Source organism: Halichoerus grypus, chromosome 4, assembly GCF_964656455.1.
Source record: "Halichoerus grypus chromosome 4, mHalGry1.hap1.1, whole genome shotgun sequence".
NCBI lineage: Eukaryota > Metazoa > Chordata > Mammalia > Carnivora > Phocidae > Halichoerus > Halichoerus grypus.
Genome location: NC_135715.1, coordinates 142,824,347 through 142,845,669, shown reverse-complemented (window position 1 = coordinate 142,845,669; position 21,323 = coordinate 142,824,347). Strand labels below are relative to the sequence as shown.

General features: G+C 40.9%; 1 long non-coding RNA gene across 1 annotated transcript in view; it reads right to left on the bottom strand.

Annotated features, from left to right (window-relative positions):
* Positions 1 to 1,718: 1,718 nt before the first annotated feature.
* Positions 1,719 to 21,323, bottom strand: part of LOC144381636 (uncharacterized) — a 126,472-nt gene continuing 106,867 nt past the window's right edge. Inside the window, exon 4 of the long non-coding RNA XR_013447246.1 lies at positions 1,719 to 2,333. This is a non-coding gene — a long non-coding RNA (uncharacterized LOC144381636). The remainder of the gene's footprint in view (positions 2,334 to 21,323) is intronic.

The window sequence follows — 21,323 nt, the reverse complement described above, 5'->3', positions numbered from 1 at the left end:
ATTACAAAAACCATTCAACCTATTAGTAAAGAAATACACATATGGCAACATGCTTTTTCTATCAAATTATTAAACATTTAGTTTTTAAGTGCTCTCTATTGGTGAAGGGGCAGGGCCACTGACTCTGGTATAAACTAGTAAGTGTGTCTGGAGGCAATTTAGCAGTATATTTTTAAAGCTTTAAAATTTCTTTTCTGGTATTGTCTCAAGAAAATAATTCAGAAGCCATGTGACCACCTACTCATGAGACCTTCTTTCATTAACATTTATAACACTGGAAACAAGAAAACAAGAAGTGATTGATAAAATATAGTTCTATAAATAGGATAATAAATTTTAAAATATTATAGAAGTATAGCGTTTGACAAGGAGAAGAGTTTCACAATATATTGTGGGGAGTTGTAGAAAAACTACAAAAATGTATGGGCTTAAAAAAACAACATTTAAAATTAAATGGTGCAAAACAGGGCACCAAGGGATTAAGACTTTATTTTTTTATATAATGGAAAAGTGATATTTAAAATTTACTATCAATTTTTTAGCTTCAGTAATGATACTTCTCTTTTGATTGTTCTGGATGGAATAACTTTTGGAAGCCCTTTTAATTATTACAATCACTGAAGCAGTAATGGCTAATGTTAATTGAGCCCTCACTATGAACCAGGAACAATGTTAGTATTCATACATTTAGTCCCCATAACTACATATGAGAAAGGTACAATTGTCATCAGCCCTGTTTTATTGATGGGGACAGCTGTTGGGTAAATTTCACAAGGTCATCAGCCAGCAAATGATAGAGCAGAGCTTTAAATGTGAGCTATCTGGATCCAGTGGTTGTTTATGTAACCATTATGCTACCCATCTTTCCTAGCAGAAATGTTCCTGCAAGACCGGTACCTAGCTAATGTTCAGAGGAAAAAATGATAATTAGGTATATTTGGCAAGGCAAGGCCCATCTCTGAGATGCTCTTGATTGGTGACGCAGATGAGCCCCTTCCCCCAGGTATTCAATGATATCCACAAATTTACATAGGAGTCAAGATAATTTCTAGAAGAAAAAGGATCTATGTTAAAATTCAGTTCATTTTGTGATTCAAATATCTGCTCTTTTGAAGCAGGGGGCGCCCTGGCTGAGACCTGAATGGAAGAAAGAACAACTGGAATCTGGGGAAAAAAAAACCTAGGAAGCTAGAGTCAGCAGGTCTGGACTTAGGGTCTTCTCTCAACACTTGACCTATGCCATCAGAAGAGACTTGGTTTTGCCAACAGTGTAAAGCTAACGCCTGATCCAGTCACTTGAGTACCTAGAAGTGTACCTTGAGAAGAAAAAAAAAATAATCCTCTGAGGCTTATCAGGTTGGGAGAGGCATGTCCATAACTGAACTGAGCACCCAGGGAAGGTGCCTCCTTCTCCCGCAAACCAAGGAAATGCTGTGTGAAGTAGGTACAGGGAGGCAGATGGGGCATGCCAAGGGCCGGCCAGGTTCCGCATCAAGGTGAGATGCATGAGAGCATTCCTCCAGCTTGAGTCAAAAACGTTGGGATTCTTGGCCAATCCCATAAAACATTAAGATGCAAGGAAAGACAAGGGTTCTATAACTATGGTCATGTGGAGGATTGGAAGTTCATAATTTTAATATTAGAGGAGAAATGGCCTCAGTTTGATGTCACAGACTAGTCAGTCTTTTTTTTTTTTTTTTAAGATTTTATTTGACAGAGAGAGACACAGTGAGAGAGGGAACACAAACAGGGGGAGTGGGAGAGGGAGAAGCAGGTTTCCCACGGAGCAGGGAGTCTGATGCAGGGCTCGATCCCAGGACCCTGGGACTATGATGTGAGCCAAAGGCAGACACTTAACGACTGAGCCACCCAGGCACCCCCAGACTAGTCAGTCTTGAAGACATCTGGTTTATGTGCAGATTTGTGTTTGTGAGTTGGGAAGGGGGACAGGTGTATATAAAAAAACCTTACGAAAAAATAAACACCAATGCATTAAGCATAGCTATTGTTGGGTGGGTGGGATTCTCATTATTTGAAATGTTCTTTTGTCTATATTTTCTGCTACCAAATATTGAGTTTTCAACAACAAAAAAGCAACTTTATTTTAGGGGGAGAAAAAACCCTGAGATTCCAATTAATGTTGATCTTGCTGATATTTAATTTTTTTCCCGTGATTTTTAATAAAAGCAGGCACTTTGTAACTTATGCCTTCTCCAAGATGAACACATTTTCATTTGTCCTTTGACAAGATTCACAATTGCAATGATCTTTTCTTTTTCAGCTCAGATGAATGTCTCCATTCAATGTATATGACAGAAAATTCACAGAATTTCCTATAAAAGAAATATGTTTGGAGATTAAACATAAAATATTGTTCCAGTCATTAAAATTTTATTGTTTAGAGCTGGTGTTGTACTCTCAAATTGACAACAAAATGAAAAGATTAAATCAGATTTGTTAGACAATACTATTAAGTGTGGGTTGCAAAATAACCTATAGCTTTCTCCAGACATTAAGTTGCTGCCAAATAACCAAGTTCCTGGGCAGGCAAGGCAATGAATGTAAATGAGAGAACTTTTATTCATGATACAATTTAGTGATGCGGCCTTCTTTCCTTTACTCTCAAAGAAAAATGTGAGAGGGATTTTAACATTCATCTGTCAATTGTAAATGTAGTAAACTTCTGCTGTCTCCAAGTTTTCTCTGCAGTGCCTACTGGGGAGAGGAAACACCGTAGCATTCAGTGACAGCACTCTTATTTCTCCCTTAACCACGTAACTCTTAGGACTTGATGTGCCCTACGATATCACTGCATTGGCAGCTGGTTAGTGGAGTCCATGGGATTTAGTGATACACTCAGAATAACCACAGTAGCAGGGTCCATAAGAGGAATTTACAGAATTAAGACATTTTACAACCGAAGGGACTTGAAAAATCAACTTACTCACATCTGTCATTTTACAGTTGAAGAAACAAGTGGAGACCTAGAGAGATCAAGGGTCACAAAGCTAATGATAAGCAATGCCAAGACTAGAATGCAGATCTTTTGTTCCCTAAACTAGTACATCTTTTTGAAGCCAAGTTTAACAAGTGCAAGGAAGGTTGCACCTTAGTTTCAATTTTTGGATTCAAAGGTGTCAAGAACCATTCTTTATCACCTCAAGATTCAATATTGAGCTATTTTTTTTTCAAATAAAATTCCAGGTATATATTTGTATTCATTAATCAATTCATTCAATAATTTTAAGTTCCTCTCATGTGCCAGGCATTATGGTAATGGTATGATTACATAATGGGCCAGGGTTGTTCAGAGAAACAGAAGCAACAGGATATATGTATATAGAGAGATTTATTTTAAGGAATTGGTTCACCTGATTGTGGAGGCTTGGCAAACCCAAAATCTGATGGAGGAGGCCAACAGACTGGAGACGAAGGGAAGAATTGCAAATTGAGTCTACAGGCAGTCTGCTGCCAGAATTCCTTCTTGCCCTGGAAGGTCAATCTTCATTCTAGTAAGGCCTTCAGCTGACTGGATAAAACTCATCCATCTATGGAGAGTGCTTTACTCAAAGTCCACAGATTTAAATGGTAATCTCATCCATAAAAGCACCTTCACAGAAACATTCAGAATAATGTTTGACCTAATATCTGGGCATCATGGCCCAGTTAACTTGATACATAAAATTAACTACCATAAGCAAGGCCACAATTAGATCAGGAGCCGTCTTTAAACTGAAGTCAGGTTTGGCTTTAAATTACAAGAACACGTTTCTGGTTCCTTTATTACTGGTGATGCCTGACTGGATGACTTGTTGGTACACTCATTCTCTTGGGCCCACCAACACCAAGGATTAATTAGTCACTTTTATGCACACAGAAGAGTTGTAAAGAGCTGTAATTTTCTTTAATGTGTCTTTCCACAAAACTCCAGGAAAATCCAGGGACACATGGAAACTGGTATACAAAGACATAAAGCTCAGAATCACCATTCCAAGCAGCACAAAATTATAATCCAGCAGACCTTGTGTAAAATACCTTCCCAAAAGCAGGTAAAGTGACTGACTCTTACTCCCCATATCAGACCTAGTCCTTGTATGGAAATCAGAGACTAATTTCTTGAGAGCATGGCTATTTAGTGTCCTCCAAAAGGCCTGAAAGTATAAGACAAAGAACCCACTAGTACTCTTGATAAGATATGACGGGGAGGGAGGGAGAGTGAAGCTTTCCCTTCAGTAGCCTTGGTTTAATGACTTATAGGGAGGCACAGCCACTGGGTCAGACCACCTGTGGCTGGAAAGCAACCACACCTCAGATGAAAACAACTACTGGACAGCAGGGTAAAAAAGATGTGTATTTCTCTCCTTCAGCCTCCATCCACATAAGGAAAAGTTTGGGAGTCTAACTTCAAATCCAAATACTCCATTACACCAGGTCAATCATGTAAGTTCCTTCAGAAGAGGTATTTATGTGCTAAACTACCTTTAGCCTATTGAGGTGAAAATTTGACTTTAATTCCCAAGTAATGAATCATATTTGTCTTTAGAATATAAACTTCATGAAATATAAACCACATACTAAACTATATATTTCAAGATGTTTCTAGACTTTCAGAAATGCTAAACTGAACACAGATCAGTACCTGGTTTTGTGCCCTGTTAAGAATAATCTCCCCTCTTGGTTTGAAGAGCACAGCAAGTCACCCTGTTCAATATACTCCCTCAAGCAACATAAGAGAGTGTCATTATTCCCACTAAATTCTTTTGGTTGTTTTCAAGTTTATCAGAACCAAGATAGCCTAAGCATCATATGATCACTTTGAGCATTAGCAGTATAATAAAACAATAATTAGTTCTTCAAAATGACTTGTTGGAATAGTTTATCTTTCTTGATGATCTCCATTCATGAATAAAGAGACACTTTAGGATAACAAGATGTTTTCAGTGCAGAAGATATCAAGATGAATAACAAACTGTAAAACCATCAAAACTCAGGAAAAAATTCCCAAATTAGTCTGAAAAATTGAATGCCTCAAACATCAGCTGGTGAGCCTTGAAAAAATATGTATTTCTATTAGTAAATCTGTAATAATTATCAGTTCTTAGTACTGATGTCTATCTTGTCAGAGGCAAGCCCATTTTAATACATTCAATTTTAATACATTCAATGAGTATGTTTTTGTCACAATTCATTTCCACTAACATAAAAATGTCCTTCAAAATTTCCTTTTTTTGGGGGGATATTATGGCACAAGTTCTCAGAAATATTAGGATTTTTTATCACTTTATTCCTGGAAGTTTAATCAGGACCATCTTGAATTAATATTTCTTACCTGAACTTGAATAATGAAGATAATGGACTTCTAAAAGTATGTACACATTGTCCATATACATCCATTAATAGAAGAAATTCCATTAGCATATAAATCTTTAAAAGTTTTGGAAATACTCAATTACTGACTAAAATACCAATGATTGTAATTTGGGCTCAGTAGTTAAAGAAGACTGAGAAAAACATTTTAAAGATCTGTTCAAAGAATAATGTGTGTAAACACAAAGGAAAGTTTAACTATGTACATAACAAAAGATGCATCCATTTAAAATTAATTTTGAGATTCCAATCTCACAAACAGTGATTGCAGCAATGTTTTTAGTTTAATTTCAGATATAAATAAACTGAGCTACACTAAAATTTCACTTGAGCCAATGTTAAATAAAGAAAAATTGCCATAAAGTTTGTATCTTTTAAAATATTTTAAATAAAACTACTTATAACTAGTTAAATGAGAGAAAATCTGAGATAAAGCTAGAAGTTCTGGTGTGCAAGATTTGACATTAATATCACTTGAGTAACTGTGAAACAAGAGTTAAAATTTTCCTCTGTGACTCAAGAGTGCCACTAGAGAATCATCCTAGAAATTAAAATACCATGTACCTAATCTAGACATCACCATGCTCTCATCTTTTTCCCATCTACATTGCATAGTTAAGTAGTCCTTCAAAAAGTGTAAGTACACTTAAATGTGTTTAAGTCTTTCATTCTTAACACACACACACTCTTCTCACTCCCAGAACCTGACAATCCTCTTCAACTAGCGCCCTTAAAAGCCAGATTCAGAGTTGTTTATATCTTAACAAATATACCTCTTATTTTCTCCTCATCTCAATGCCCTCTGAATCCTGCCTCCCGTTTTAATCATAAGTCTCATCAATTTTTACCAAGTTCTTTGTTTCTAAATCCAAGAAAACGGTTTGATTTATCAGCGCCTGGTATTGCTGACCACTTCCTCCTGGAAAAACATCTGACTTCCATGACAATGTGTTCTACTGGATCATCCCATCGATCCAGTCATTTATTAGTCTCACTGATACACTTTTAGGTCTCATATCTGTATTTTATTTTATTTTATGTTTAATAAACACTTACTGAAAAATAGCATCTCACACTCATCTGCTAGAGGGAACGTCACTGAGAACTATGTAGCATCAACTAAATAACAGGGTTGACCTAAACTTAAAAAGCAATGGCCATGGCTTGGGGGTGAAGCACAGGAGCGATTGTGCCCTGGGTGTGGGCGTCCAGGGCCTGGCTACTGGGAAGCTGAGTCAGAGCCTGGCCAGTGCACCCATGCTTCTCCTGGGGCACCTGGGGACGCAGGGGGAGCCCCTGGCCCTCGAGGGCTGCAGGAGGAGCAGCAGATGCATGAGTAAACTTCTGCTGGACCCTTGGCTGGACCCTTGGCCCGATGGGGCCTCTGCCTAAGGCCATGGCTTTCTCTCCTCAGCTCCTGGAGCTCTCTCTCTGCCAACAGAGTGGCCCTCCGGCTCTTCTGACTTCCCTCCTCACACAGAAGGACCTCCTCCTCGTGAGAGGAGGTGGTTCTCTGCAACCCTCTACCCAGGTCCTCGGCCATCTTCCTGTAGAGGTTGCAGGTGTGATGGATGGCATTCTGCTCCTGCATGCCTTGGGGAGCTGCTTCTCCATTTCCACATGGTGTGTTTCCTCCTCAGCCCACTTTCTCTCTAGTTACAGGACATGCTCTCCACAAATCTCAGGCTGTATTTGGAGCTTCAGCTGGAGCTTCTGAATCTCACTTTCCAGCTGGGCATTTTCAAAGGGCAAAGACACTTCCCCAGCTTGGAGGTGCATTATTTGTCCTGTGAGCTCTGCAGTCCTCTGATTTTCCTCCACATTTCCCTGGACAGCTCTTCTTTCTCTGTGTCGGGACCGTCCAAGGGCCCATTGAAGTCGCCATGGTCAGTGGTGCCCTTCTGAGGGACTGCTGACAGGTGGACAGGGCCATTGCCAGTCTCTGCCTTCCTGCTTCCTCTCCTTCTGAGCCCCCACCTTCCGCATGACATCTCATGAGCTCCAGCTCATGCAGCATCTTCGGCATGGTCTGGCCCAGGGTCTGGAGTTGCCTCCCATCCTTGCTGGTGTCCCGCTGTCCCCCTGGATTCTGGAGCCCCTGTCTTCCTTTCTCCTCTGCCTTTGCCTGAACTCTGCACCTGCAGTTAGCTGGTGGTTTCTTGGACCAGTGGGTCTGGATGTCCCTGCAGATCAGGGCTGTCATTGGAGTCATCTGTTGTTTTCCTCCCAGGGGGTTCTCCATGGTCCCATGATGCTCCCAAGATAGGATTTCCATCATTCACCTGGGAAAGGTTAGCAGGCTGGCTTTTCTGACCTTCCTTAAGCAGTTGCACCATGTGCTGCACCGAAGACCAGCTGGGATTTCCATTCTCCCCACAGATGACATGAGGGCTTCACAGGCTTGTGTCTCTGGTCCCATCTCCTCCACGCCTTTCCCAGACACTTCACCCTGGGCAAAACACCTCCTGAGCAGCCCCTCTCCTCTCATTAAACCGTGTTGACTAGTTACTATGAACGCCATCACCACAGTGCACACCAGGATCTCCCGGTGAAACCCAGAGACTCCTGGCACATGTCACACATTCATACATCACCACCAGAGCAGTCCATAGCTGCTCCAGGACCAGATGGGGAGACATTTTGGTGGTCACCAGTTGGCCCTCCATGTCTCCGAAGGACCTCCAAGCTTTGCCTCCGATTGCCAGTGTCCGCTGGGCCACCGGTGACCACTCGGAACCCCAAGGAGGGTTCCGTCTCCAATACAAACCAGCACCTGGCAACTGGGGCTAACATCAGTTGGTCTGGGGGAGGGGGGCAGCAGGCTGCCTTCCTTTGCTCTGCTTGATGCAGAGAAAGGGAGGCTATTTACACAGTACATGGGGGATGTTGACCAGCTGACTGAAGCCTGGAGCTCAGGTCTCTCTCGGCTCACCAGGCCCTACAGCACACCTGGAGGGTCATGGCAGGGCCATGCCATTTCCTTCTTCTGCATGTGTGTGTCAGGCACAGGGGGACCTGTCCCTGGGTGAGGCTCATTCCCCCTCTCCCCATTCATAGAAACCTGGTCTTGCTACAAAGGTCCCAAGGATATCCCCCTCTGAGACTCCTTCTATCTTAGTCTTTGGTCAATGCTGGGGTGGAGGTTGTGGAAGGCAGGCACTCTGAACTGAAAGGTGTCCCCAGAGGTCCCAACCAAGAGCTTATATTTCCAGTTGTGACAATACAGGAGACAACAGTGGACCTGGCAGGGTCTGAGATTTTCATGGGTATCAGTGCAGCCTGCTTCCCACATTTAATCCAAGTGTCCTAGAAGGGGCAATCTACTGTCCTGGAGGTGACACTGATGTCACCTCCCTTAATATGGCCCTGCCATTCTCAGCTTGTTCTTCTCAAGGTGTGTCTGGGGAACAGTCTCAATTCACCGAATCATCTTTGGAAGTGGTCTCTGCGCAGGGCCCGGTCTTTTTTGCCTGAACTTGCCACCCTTCATTTGGTCATGTCTGTATTTTAAATCCTGAAGTACTTTATGGTTTTTCCCTTCTCGTTTTACACTATCTGTTAGTCATAGCTGTTATCGTATGCTCATCAATTCCAAATTAACATCTCTAGAACAGACATCTTCTGCTCTCCAAATTCTCGTGTCCAATTAAAGCCTCACCAACATCTCACACTAAGCATTCTCAAAATAGCATCTTCTGACAAACAATTCTGCTCCTCCTCTTGTGTTGTCCATCTCCAGGCAATATAAAAGTACAAGCTCAAAACATGATTGTCATCTTTTAATTTCCCTTTCCATCAGCCCAATACACTAATGCTTTTCCTGGCCCCCCACATAAACCCCACCCTCTCAATACTCCCTATCTCCTTGCCATGCTTTCTTTTTCTCCAAAGCATTTCTTCATAATCTAACATACTCAATATTTTACTGATCCATCTTGTCTGTTGTCTGTTTTCTCTAAGATATAAATTGTAGGAGTTCAGAGATTGTCTTGCACACAGCTGAACTAGTATCTGCATATAGGAAACTCTATAAAGTTCTTGTCAGCACTATTTCTAGGTTCACTTTTATAGTCTTGTCACCTCATTATCAGATGTTTTTCCTCCCCCCTTGCACGTGTAATAATTTTTTATTGAATGCTCAGCCTTGGGGATAGTACATGTTGGAGGCTCTGCACGATTTGTCCTCTTCTCAAGATGGTTGCGTTTTGTCTATGACAGGGCAACGACATTACTGCAGATGCAGATGTAGCTTATCCTATTGAGAGCTGGCTTTAGGCTTTGTTAGGATACTCTATTCTCATTTTACTTTCACTCTTAAGACATAAGACTCCTGCCATGTGCTTTCTAGGATCCAATTAACTGTCTAGGGGTTTCATCAGGGAATCCTCACTCTGGGTAGGCTCGCACTCCCACATCTTCCCTGCACTGAAATGTCTCCTGAGTTCTCATCCTTCTGGAGGAGGCTCTCTTCCAGACCTTTTGGAATTCTGACCCACATGTATATAGTCCTGGAGTTGACCATGGACCTGAGAAGAATTTCCACTCAGATTTCTTGAGTTTCTTCTCTGCAGGTCTCCCATATTTGATGTCCTAAATCCAAATATCAGTCATCGGAACAGCCACAAACACATCCTTCATTTGGCAAAACTGATGCTCTCTTGAGTTCTCTCTCTCCACATGATAGTCTGGACAATGTCCTTTGGGAGGAAGTATGTGAATCTAGAGCTGACCTCATGGGTTTCCCCTTTCCCAAGCATTGTAGCCCAACACTGAGCTGCTATGTAATACCTGCAGATACTATTTTATTTATTTTGTCCCAATTTCATAGTTATTGTGCTCGCTTCGGCAGCACATATACCAATTTCATAGTTATTAACGGCAAGCAGGTATATGTAACACCAGCTACTCCATAATGTTTGGACATAGAAATCCAATAAATATTTTTTAAATGAATCAATCATCAAAGCCTATTGATTTTATCTTCTTAATATTCCTTGAATCCATCTTTTCTTCTTCCTTAGTGCTTCCCCCTTTGGTTCTGCTACCATTACCTCTACCTTAGCTTATTGGTACAGCACTCTGATCTCCTTGCCTCCAGTTCTGCCCCACTCCAAATCCAAATCATTTGCCACACTGCAGTCAGTGTTCTGTTTCATTTGTTTTGATTTTTCTTAAAGATTTTATTTACTTATTTGAGAGAGAGACAAAGAGAGAGAGAGAGCATGAGTAGGGGGAAAGTGGTAGAAGGAGAGGGAGAAGCAGACTCCCCGCTGAGCAGGGAGCCTAATTTGGGGCTTGATCCCAGGACCCCAGGATCATGACCTGAGTTGAAGGCAGACACCTCACCGACTGAGCCATCCAAACGCCCCTGTTTCATTTGTTTTTTAATGTTAGTATTATATGTTATTCCTCTGTGGAAACCCTCCAATTTGCCCTCAGGATCAAACTCAAATTCTTTGCGTTCCTCTGCAGCCTCATCTCTTCCTGCTGCCCCCTCCCCCTTAGATACATATTATAAATTACTTTCAGTTCCTGGACATTTATGGTTCTCTCTCACCTCTAGGTTCCTGTACATGCTGCTTTACTCTGCCAGAAAGAATCCCATATTCTGCCTAACTCCAGTCATCCACTCACATGTCATGTCTTCTGGCACATCCACAGTGATGTCCCTGGGCTGGATTAGGTGCCCACCTATGCTCATTTTGCACTCCATACTTTCCCCAACCATCACCTGTATTGTGCAGTTTTATAATTATCCATTTACTTTTCTGTATCCCCACTAGACCATAAGCTTCTTTGAGGCAAGCCACGTGTGTTATGAATTATTTTAGTCCTATTTACTAGATTACCGAATAAAAATTTCTTGAATTAATGCATATTAATTTTTAGCAACTTGCCTGACAAGACTATATTCCTTCTCAATCACTTATATGTTCCCACATTATACAAAAAACAAATAAATACATAAATGCACCTACCTCCAAGAATGAGTAAAATAGAAGTCAAGGGGCACATATTAATAAGAGTAGGACACTAAAATGATACAAAACAGAATGAAAAGCTTTGGTTACATCTGCATCGGATATCCAATATATTAAAACCTCCATATTTTGGTTTTGTGTTATATGAATAAAGTAAACATAACTTTAAAGAATTATCCACTCAAGGTGTAAAATAACTGCTATAGGATCTACAATTCTGCTGATTCCTAGTATCTTACGATCACTGTACAACAGTTAGAAAGGAGAGTTTAGAACCAGCTCATCCTCTTCATTTAACATATGAAGAGCAGGGTTTGAAGAAAACAAACTGGTCTGAGTTCCCACAGTTAGCTGGATGGTAGGACTATGACCCAAGTTTCCTGTACTCCCTCGATTGTCTTCAAATTTATTATGTTCTGTAGCAAAGAAACATAGACTATCACCAACATGTACTAACGTCCTGGTATGTATGAAGGGAAAAAAAACCCTCATCCCCCCCACCCCCCACATTCATCTCTTGTCTAAGGAACCCGGTTATTGAACTACGAAAAGAGTAACCACAAACACACTAGAGGAACTGAAGATTGGGTGGGGTCAGAAAGAAGGGCCTCCCCTGAGGTGTCAAAGACTATGATAACATGACCACTTGCTGTCAATTTATAGTTAGTTCATAATCTAAAAATAAAGAACATGGCTATTTAATCCCAAGTTTTCTAACAAGGCTCTGTTCCTTAGGAAAGAGTTTCTTACCCAGTTTCTGTTGGATATAATGAGTAACACATGCAGCAAAGATGTGTTCGAATGAAACTGAGAAGAAAAATATCACTGACTTCTTTCCATCAAGTATTAATACTGAAAGCCACAGATGATAAAAGCTAGTAACTCCTATTTTTTGAACATATTCAACAAACACTTTTCAGTATTCTTAAATCCTTTTTGGAACTAGGTGGGGTAACTTAGAAATAAAAAAGCAAATGAATTTTAGTTTTGTTTGTAATAAATTACTGACCAAAATCAAATATTTTAGTGGACACAATCTGGGAATCAGTTATATTTCAATAACATTTCATATTATTGTGATTCAGGGATCTAGATGCTAAAAAAGTGTTGATTAGAAAGTGTCTCGTATCATGGCATTAATGTTATTATTTTGGAAAAGTTTTGATTAATAAGTCAAGTTATTATACAAATCATTTTCTGGTCCTGCTGTACACATCCCAGTGGAGCTGAAAGTGTTTATAAAAATGGTCTTATGTTTTTCTCCCAACATAGCTATAAGCAGCATTGAATTAATCTACATTCTATAAACAAGGACAGGTAGGTATTTGGGTTTCACACCCCTTATCTAGCATCAGAAAACCATTTAGCACCAGCCTCAAGAAAGAAGGAGAATCATGGATTAGGCCTGTAGAATCAACCTAGTTCTGAAGGCAGATGATCATTTGAAATTAACAAGAGTACCAGCATGGGGCTCTGTCCAATGGACAGTTGCATTTATTAAGTACTTTTGATATGCAAAAACTAATTGCTTTATAAGCATTAGCTCATTCAGTCTATCATTATCCCCATTTCGTAGATGAGGAAACAGAGATACAGAGAGTTTATTTGCCTTAGTAGCCCAAGATTTAAAGCAAGCAAGTAGTAGAGCTAGGACTTAAAGCCCAGAAGTCTGGCTCCAGAATCTTCACTCTTAATCACTTACCCTGGTCTATTTTACCTCACAAATGTTGCCTCAATGAGAGAACAAGTTCTTCCTCAATTCCCATTTGATCTTGGCCTTCTCCAACAAGCACCAATAAAAGCTGAAAATTTTTATTTTATTAAAATGAGTTCACTTAGGGTAGCAAGGATTTTAAAACTCAAGGCTAGCAATTAAGCAAGTAGGGACCTCACAGGAAATGTTTATTTGTCCCAAGAGAGTCATTACAGCCCTCCTAGCTTAAGAAAGTGATACAGTATATGCTTTTGAGGATTCAACATAACCCATATGTCAGCTGTCCCAGCCAGTATTCACCAGAGAATTCCATGTACCTACGGCCTGGTGCTCATGGTTTTTTTTTGTTTTTTTGTTTTGTTTTGTTTTAATTTTATTTATTTATTTGAGAGAGAGAATGAGACAGAGAGAGAGCACGAGAGGGGGGAGGATCAGAGGGAGAAGCAGACTCCCTGCTGAGCAGGGAGTCCGATGCGGGACTTGATCCAGGATCATGACCTGAGCCGAAGGCAGTCGCTTAACCAACTGAACCACCCAGGCGCCCTGGTGCTCATGTTTTAAAGCTTCCTAAAGAATATTAACATTATGACAATGCCAAAAAACAAGTTGCAAATACTCTGGCTGAGACACATGGCCTTCATCCACTCCACAAAGCTCAAGAGAGATTTTGTCAGCCACTGATCAAAGGAAGCAGCAGGAGCCGATACAAACACAAGACAGGATGCGTGCAGTATCCTCCACTCAAGCACACCCCAGGGCAGAGCATCTCCAGGAATAGACAGCACATCAGCATTCAGTTGTAGGAGTCCAGTGAATGGAGGGCTCCTGAAAGGCAAAGCCCTGAAAACATCAAGCTGAAAATAAGATCCTGATTTAGCATGACAATGTCCTCACTCAGGTGTACACTGCTGTAAGAGATATCTTACTCCCGCGAAGGTCCTGTCAACTTGCTTCCAAACGTGAATGGAGTGAAGCACAAAAATCATGTGACTTCTCAAGTATGCTTAGCTCTGAACAGATAAAACCGCTTCACTTGGAATCATGGGGGAGGACGAGGGAAAGGCATCTGCAAACCATGGAGCTTATTAAACAAATTTGTTTCCCAAGTGCTTGAGGTACTCTCAGTCCTAATTAATGTCTCCTGCAAATGCATCCTCATAGCTAACTCTCACTTTCCTAATCTAAGCCATATGTTCCCTCTATCGTTTTAAGGATATAAATGGAATTCATTGGTGCCTTTTCACTGAATATTTCTATTACAAAAACATTCTTTCCAGGCTGATGCTCTGTGCTGAGATCAGTGAGTGAGAAAATCCCTCTCTGGAAACAGTCTTCCATTTTATTTTATTTTTTTCTTTTCTTATTGCCCATATGCAGACGTGAGGCCTTACGTGTGATTTTTAAATGTTGTACAAAGTATCTGCCTGAATTGGAAGCAAGCTTCTCCAATGGTACAGCTTTCCACATAAAGAACAGGTAAACTGAAAAGGGTAGCTGAATCCAATATGAAGCCTGTCCAGTTGACATACAGTGATCACATCTCTCATAAGGAGAGAGGTTTATAGTTTACAGTGAGGCTTAGAAAATAGCTTTCTGTTTTTCAGAAGCTAATAGCTTAAATCAAATTCCTTAACCTTCTCCAGCTACTGCTTTATATCTGTTTCTAGCTTAAGAAGCACTCTTTCTGTACGTGACAGACAGCACAGAAAAACGTACAGATGTGCAAGACTGCAGAGTCGGAGACCCAGTGACGACCCAGTCGAGTGGTCAGTGAGCCTTGCTGTGTATCCCAAACACCTGGAGAGGGACTGGTGTTTCCCCAGAGAGATTACACTTCGATTGACCTGACGTAGACAGGTTATTTTTCAAAAGCACTCCCGGTGATTTTTATGCGTGGCCAAGCTTGAGAAGCACGGCTCTTGTTGACCCATCTCTTTTGGCGCCAGCAATACTCAATATTTTCTTCAATGCCCATAGACACGTGTTCATGGCAGAGGCAGGACTATAACCTCAGGCTCTAGACCTCCACGCCTGTGGATTTTCCTCTATATTATATACCTCTTAGAATCTGTGCTTTTTAAAAAAACAGAATCCATTTGGAAACAGAAATATTCTTAAAAACAAAACAAAACCTGGAGCCACTCTGTACTCTCCCCTTTCCAAAGGCCTCTTCTCTATCTTCTATTTTTCTGTGATTATAATCTCCCCAGAATGTCAGCTCTAAGTTAAGAGGCGACACTATGTAACTCCAGAATCAAAATGAAAATGTTAGTAAACCATTCCGGAATTGCCCAAAAAAGTACTGCTTTTAACAGTGCAAGACACAAAGAAATGACTCTTATTTGCTCTCGGATTAAATCATAAAAGTAGCAGCCAAGTAAGCACTCTGTGCCAGGCCCTGTACTCTGAGCGTTTGATCTAGATCATCTCATTGCATCCTCAAAATAACTTGATGAGGTCAGTATATTATTATTCCCATTTTGTGGATAGGAAAAATGAGCCACCAAAATTCAAGTTTTTTCCCCAGTCCCTCCAATTTAAGTAATTTTGCATGGCTAGGAACTGGTAGTCAGTTGACTCTCAAAAAATCATTATGTGAAACTGTCCTTCAAAAGTAGCTTTCCATAAATGATCATGATAAAACAATATTTCCAAACCATTTTAAAAAGAATATTTACCCGTCTCTCATATGATCTCATTTAAACATTGCAAGATTGATTAGCATCACCATTTGGTTGGAGAGAAACCACACCTCAGGGAATACCGATGGTCCTCACAGGTAGTGGGTGGCCGAAGCCAAATTTGAGCCTTTGTTTGTGACATGTGCAGTGTTGCACTCAATCCACCACACTGCTTTCAAGCTGAAGATTGTTTCGTGGCTCTAATGAGCATTTCAGATGATCAGTGCTACTAGGAAATAGTATAAAACTGACTATCAACAGCCAAAAAATGAATGCCTTGCTGTTCAGATTAAACTGTTGATTGTACTGAAATTCATGGGTAGGCTAAGAAGCAAAGTAAATTGCAGCAAATCTCCCCAAAGATTTTGTTGTGCATCCTTTTATTTTTATTCACATCATCTGTGTTTACTGAGCTGCAGTAAAGGATGCATGGGCTATTTTTATTCAGAGAGAGGCGATAGCACCAGCCAAGCAGAAGGACCCATCCATGACCAGAATGCAATAGCCTTCATTATCTTCCAACTCACTCCTAAATGACTCACCGAGAGCTGGCAGATGGTGTTTTCTCTCACCCCTTGCCTTGCACTTATTTAATTATTTTAACTTACTTTTTGTTCTGCTACCATGATGCCTAATAGGCAGATAGATTTCCGAGTTGGTTTCTTCTAATATTGACCAATGCCTCTCGAAAATGTCTCAACCTCTAAATTCCGGATCAAGTGAGGGTAGAGAATAATGATAACCAAAAACATTATTACTAATAATAACTAACACTTAACTGGGCACATACACTCTGCCAGATACTGAGCCAGTGAATTTGTATGCCTTCCTCATTTAATCATCCACTGACTCACACATGGGGGCGCTGAGGGTTAGCGAGGTTAAGAAACCTAGTCTGGGTGAAAGAGCTAGTTAGTGGTGGAGGCAGAGAATCCAAACCAAGTCCCCACTCTCCATCTTTACGCAACACTCACGTAGTAGCGGTTATAAGCTCTAGCCCTGTGGGGAAAGAAACCAATAGAGTAAAATGAGAAGGAAACTCACAAAGTTAATATTCAACAGGTTAGAGAGAGATGAGGGAGTGAATAAGGCATCATAGAACTGGAGACTTCTGGAACGCTCGGAGATGCACTGCCCTCACCCCCCTGCGAAGCTGCAGGAAGTGGGCTCAGGGGGCGGCCTCCAGCAACCTGCTCCCACAGGACTGGCTTGAATTGCAGAGCGCTACCTCACCCACAGCTTCACCCTATCTGGGCCAGTCTGCATCCTGTGACTGTGCCAGGCAGGAGCCCAAAAGCCCAGCCATTTTGGCCCAAGGCCCTGACAGGGAAGGCTCACCTCAGAGGAGCCCGCAGGGTTGACCAAGGTTTGGCCAGGTCTGCTTCACAGTTCGACTTCTGTCTCTACCTGATCTTCCTTTCATCCCTTCTCTCCCACAGGTGTTAATCCCTGATAAACCTCTTGCATCCTAAACTCTGAGGAGCTAAGCTGTAACAATACTTCAAAACTTCCAAAAAGAAAAAAAATATATATATATATATATATAATATACACACACATACATTGCTAGGAACTTTCTGAGTCTCGAGAATCCATATATGTAGATTTACCAAATAGTATGTATTTGACAGTAGTCTCTAAACATAGAGTTCCCCAAAGGGGAGGGGTGGAGGGGGGTGTGTGAAGGTAGTAAGAGGCACATACCTACTTAATTCTTCTTCAGACTAAACTGATCGGGTAGTTCAGGACCCTCGCCGGTTCTGGCACAGGAGCAGGACAATGATCAACAGGTCCATGAAACCCCCTAAATGGCGGCCTATATAAACCACCATATCCTCTTGGGTCACAGTGTTCCTAAAGGGTTATCCCATATTATTGTCTGAGGCAGCATGACCTCTGTAACCATGACATCAGTTCCATGTCAGGTGCTTTCTATAGGATTATTTCCAATACATTTTCAAATATAAAGAGGTTCTCCTCAATACTCCTCAACAGTCAAACGCTATGTTACAGATGGAATCAATACTCTGCCTAGAAAGTGCTGACTGATACACAATGTAGAATTATCAGAATCAGCCTTCATTCCTCAGAACTTTTCAACCTTTCAGGGACCCTCCCATCCGTTATGTCTGTTCGAAGTGCCATTTTAGTCTCTGTTACTGTTAACTGTATCCTATTAAAGAGGTAATGATAACTAAGCCATCTCAAGAGAATTTGCATATTTTAAAGGCTCTCTTGGAACCCAAGAAAACTTTCTAGACCCCATAGAATGAAGCACAGTGGAATTAAAAGACGAACGGTTCATGTTTGGGGATAAAGGACTTTATGTCACTCTCAGTTGAGAAGGCAACTTCAGGCCCTGTAGCCAGGCTTGTAGAGGAAGAGTGTGTTAAAGAGGAGGTGAGAGGAAGACAAACACATTCTCTCTCCCTCTTTCTAGTGACCCTCCTCACTAGAGAATAAGGATAAGTTGGCATGCCTCCATGCACTTGATAATGGTTTCAAATGAAACACTGGTTTTCATTTCTTATCAATGGAAAACACTGGGTGTTTTTCAGAATGTTAATCCTACAAGAAAGGTAACCTTATTTTAAAAAGAAGGAAGGAAGGAAGGAAGGAAGGAAGGAAGGAAGGAAGGAAGGAAGGATGGAAGAAAGGAAGGGAGAAAAAGGAAAGAGTTTATTCTTGATTAACTCTTAGAAATGTGCAGATACAGAATCCTGGAGAATTGAACAATTATTGCATTATATAAACATACCAGTTACATGGGTAATAACTGATATTAAAAAGTATGATAAAGAATCAGTGATGGATATCAAAAAAGGAGAAGAGAATAAACATATTGGGCTGTAATCTTACAATAAATCACACCCTTTTTAAATTGTATGTATTTTTTTAAAAAAACTAGTCACAAGGGGCACTGGGTGACTCAGTCGGTTAAGCATCTGCCTTCGGTTCAGGTCATGATCCCAGGGTCCTGGGATCGAATCCCATATTGGGCTCCCTGCTCAGGGGAGAGTCTGCTTCTCCCTCTCCCTCTGCCCCTCCCCCCTGCCCCCCGTTGTGTGCTCACTCACTCTCAAATAAATAAAATCTTTAAAAAAAAAACAAAAACTAGTCACAAATCATGGAGATAGCTATTGACCAAGTCCTAAAACTTGAGCAAATAAAAAGAAATACATATTTGGAACTGATACACTCTGTTTTTCTTAAACATAAAAATTTCATAAATTACTTTTAAATCGTTCCAATTTTCTTTCATTTTCCAAATATTGAACTTGTGTTAGCATTGTCTTCACTCTGCTGTCAACTTACTTGCATTGGATGACTGCCTTCTTCATCAGGAGAACTATAGACACCGCTATGTCTATGTATTAGTTTGATTTTACTTAGATTGTTTGAAGTCCCCCCAAAGTTACACTATTCTAATAATTGAACACTTTTTGAGAGCCAGTATCAATGTGAAAGGTGAAATTAGAGGTAATTCAACTTACTCTCCCAAAGATTTGACTTTAAAAAGCAAATTAAGTGTGGTTGGAGACTTTAAAATAATAATAATAATGAAGCTTACATATGAGCCCATTCTCTGTTTTATAAATTCCCCAGCTGTGCATATGCTGGCCGCTAATATAAAACAACCAATCAAAGCCTACTTTGTGTTCCCAACTGTACTAGTTCTCTGCTGATGGCAGAACAATCTGACCACCTGTGCTGCTATATAGCAGGGGGAAGGGCGGGGGGGGAGGGGTCACACCCCCAACTATGTGTTGGGGCAACTGGCTTTGGAATGCTTTTCTACTGAGCTATGTAAATTTGGTCAAGTGATTTAGCTTCTCTGAGCTTTAGTTGTCTTGAATGTAAAATGGAGACAGTATCTTCCCTTTCTTAGGGCTATAGAAAGAAAGAAATAAGAAATATACACAAGGTGCCAGGCACAGGGCTTGGTAAATGGTGAATGCTTGCAAGAGTTAGTAATTACAGTTGCAGTGGTGATTTTTTTTAAAAAGCATCGGTAGTAGTTATTCCAAGGAGAAACTAGCTTGAAAAAGACGTTATAATATCCACACCTTCCCCAGTGTCCCTGAATTCCTGTCGGTGACGCAGTTATCTGCATCACACAGCTTTTCCTGGTGTAATACACCCATGTATGGGAAAGGAAAAAATAAGGGATGAATACCCCCTACACTCCAGGTCACAGGCCTAAGCAGAGAATTCATCATCCAAAAGGAATAATTTCAGGATCCAAAGTATCCACCAATCCTTAAAATTTTCCATCATTGGTAATTTCTGACAGGACAAATAAAAATTTGGTTCCTCAAATATCTGGTACAAGAAGTAGTCCACTTACAATGGACCAGGCACAAAATACAGGAGAGAAGAGATGAGTAGGGCCCCCTTCCTTTCCAGTGAGGAGCTACAGTGTAATGGAAGAAAGATGGGCATGTAGACAGTTAAGGAATCAGGACAAAAAGCCAGAAATCAAAGACCCAAGAGGAAAACACTGACTGGGAGCAGCAATCCAAAAATCCAGGGGAACTTGGAGCTGGTAGATGGAAGCCAAACACAAACGCTTCTGCCATTGCCTGTTTTTCCATTTGTGTTCATGATTCCCTGGCCATTCCTTAAGTTTCCCTTTTTAAAGCATCTTTTGTGGGGCGCCTGGGTGGCTCGGTCATTAAGCGTCTGCCTCCGGCTCCAGGTCATGATCCCAGGGTCCTGGGATTGAGCCCCGCATCGGGCTCCCTGCTCAGCGGGAAGCTTGCTTTTCCCTCTCCCACTCCCCCGGCTTGTGTTCCCTCTCTCGCTATGTCTCTCTCTCTCAAATAAATGAATAAAATCTTTAAAAAGAAAAAGTAAAGCATCTTTTGTGAGGTGAAGAATGGAGCACATTTGCTCAATGGCTATATGATGTACAATTATGTGATAATTCTAACAAACAGGCTATGCTAACCACTCAAATTAGTTCTAATATTACATAGGAGAGCATAGAGGCTAAATCTCACATTCCTTTTTTAAGATAGAGACACGCTTTCTAAGTATATCCGAAGACACATTTTCTACATTTATTTGAATTGAATGAGGATTCATGCATATTACAAACGCTAAATATAACTTTTTAAACACCAGTACACTGAGAAAGTTTGGAAAAGTCATTGAGGGGATCAGCACAAAGAAATCTTATAAGAACTTTCCTTAGCTGATAAAAGTAGAGCCTCCTGTAAATATAGATGCCACAACCCCCTTGTGGGGCAGCTTCCAGCCTCCTAGGCTGCCCCAAAGAACTTCCCATACTTTCACACTGAAGCCCTCTCACTCACGCACATGCACACACACACACACACACACACACACACACACTGATGTGTGAATCCTTACCTTTGGCTATTCTGCTAGTTACTCACTACTGAATTCTCCCACAGGCATAATAAACTTTTCTCTTGTTAAACTGTCTGTTGACAATTAATTCATGGGCCCCACGACTGAAACCTAAATTGGAACCATTCACTTTGTGACATGAGGGGAAAAAAATTCTTTCCTTTCACTCTGCAGGCAACCTACCATAGATCTGAAAACTAGACT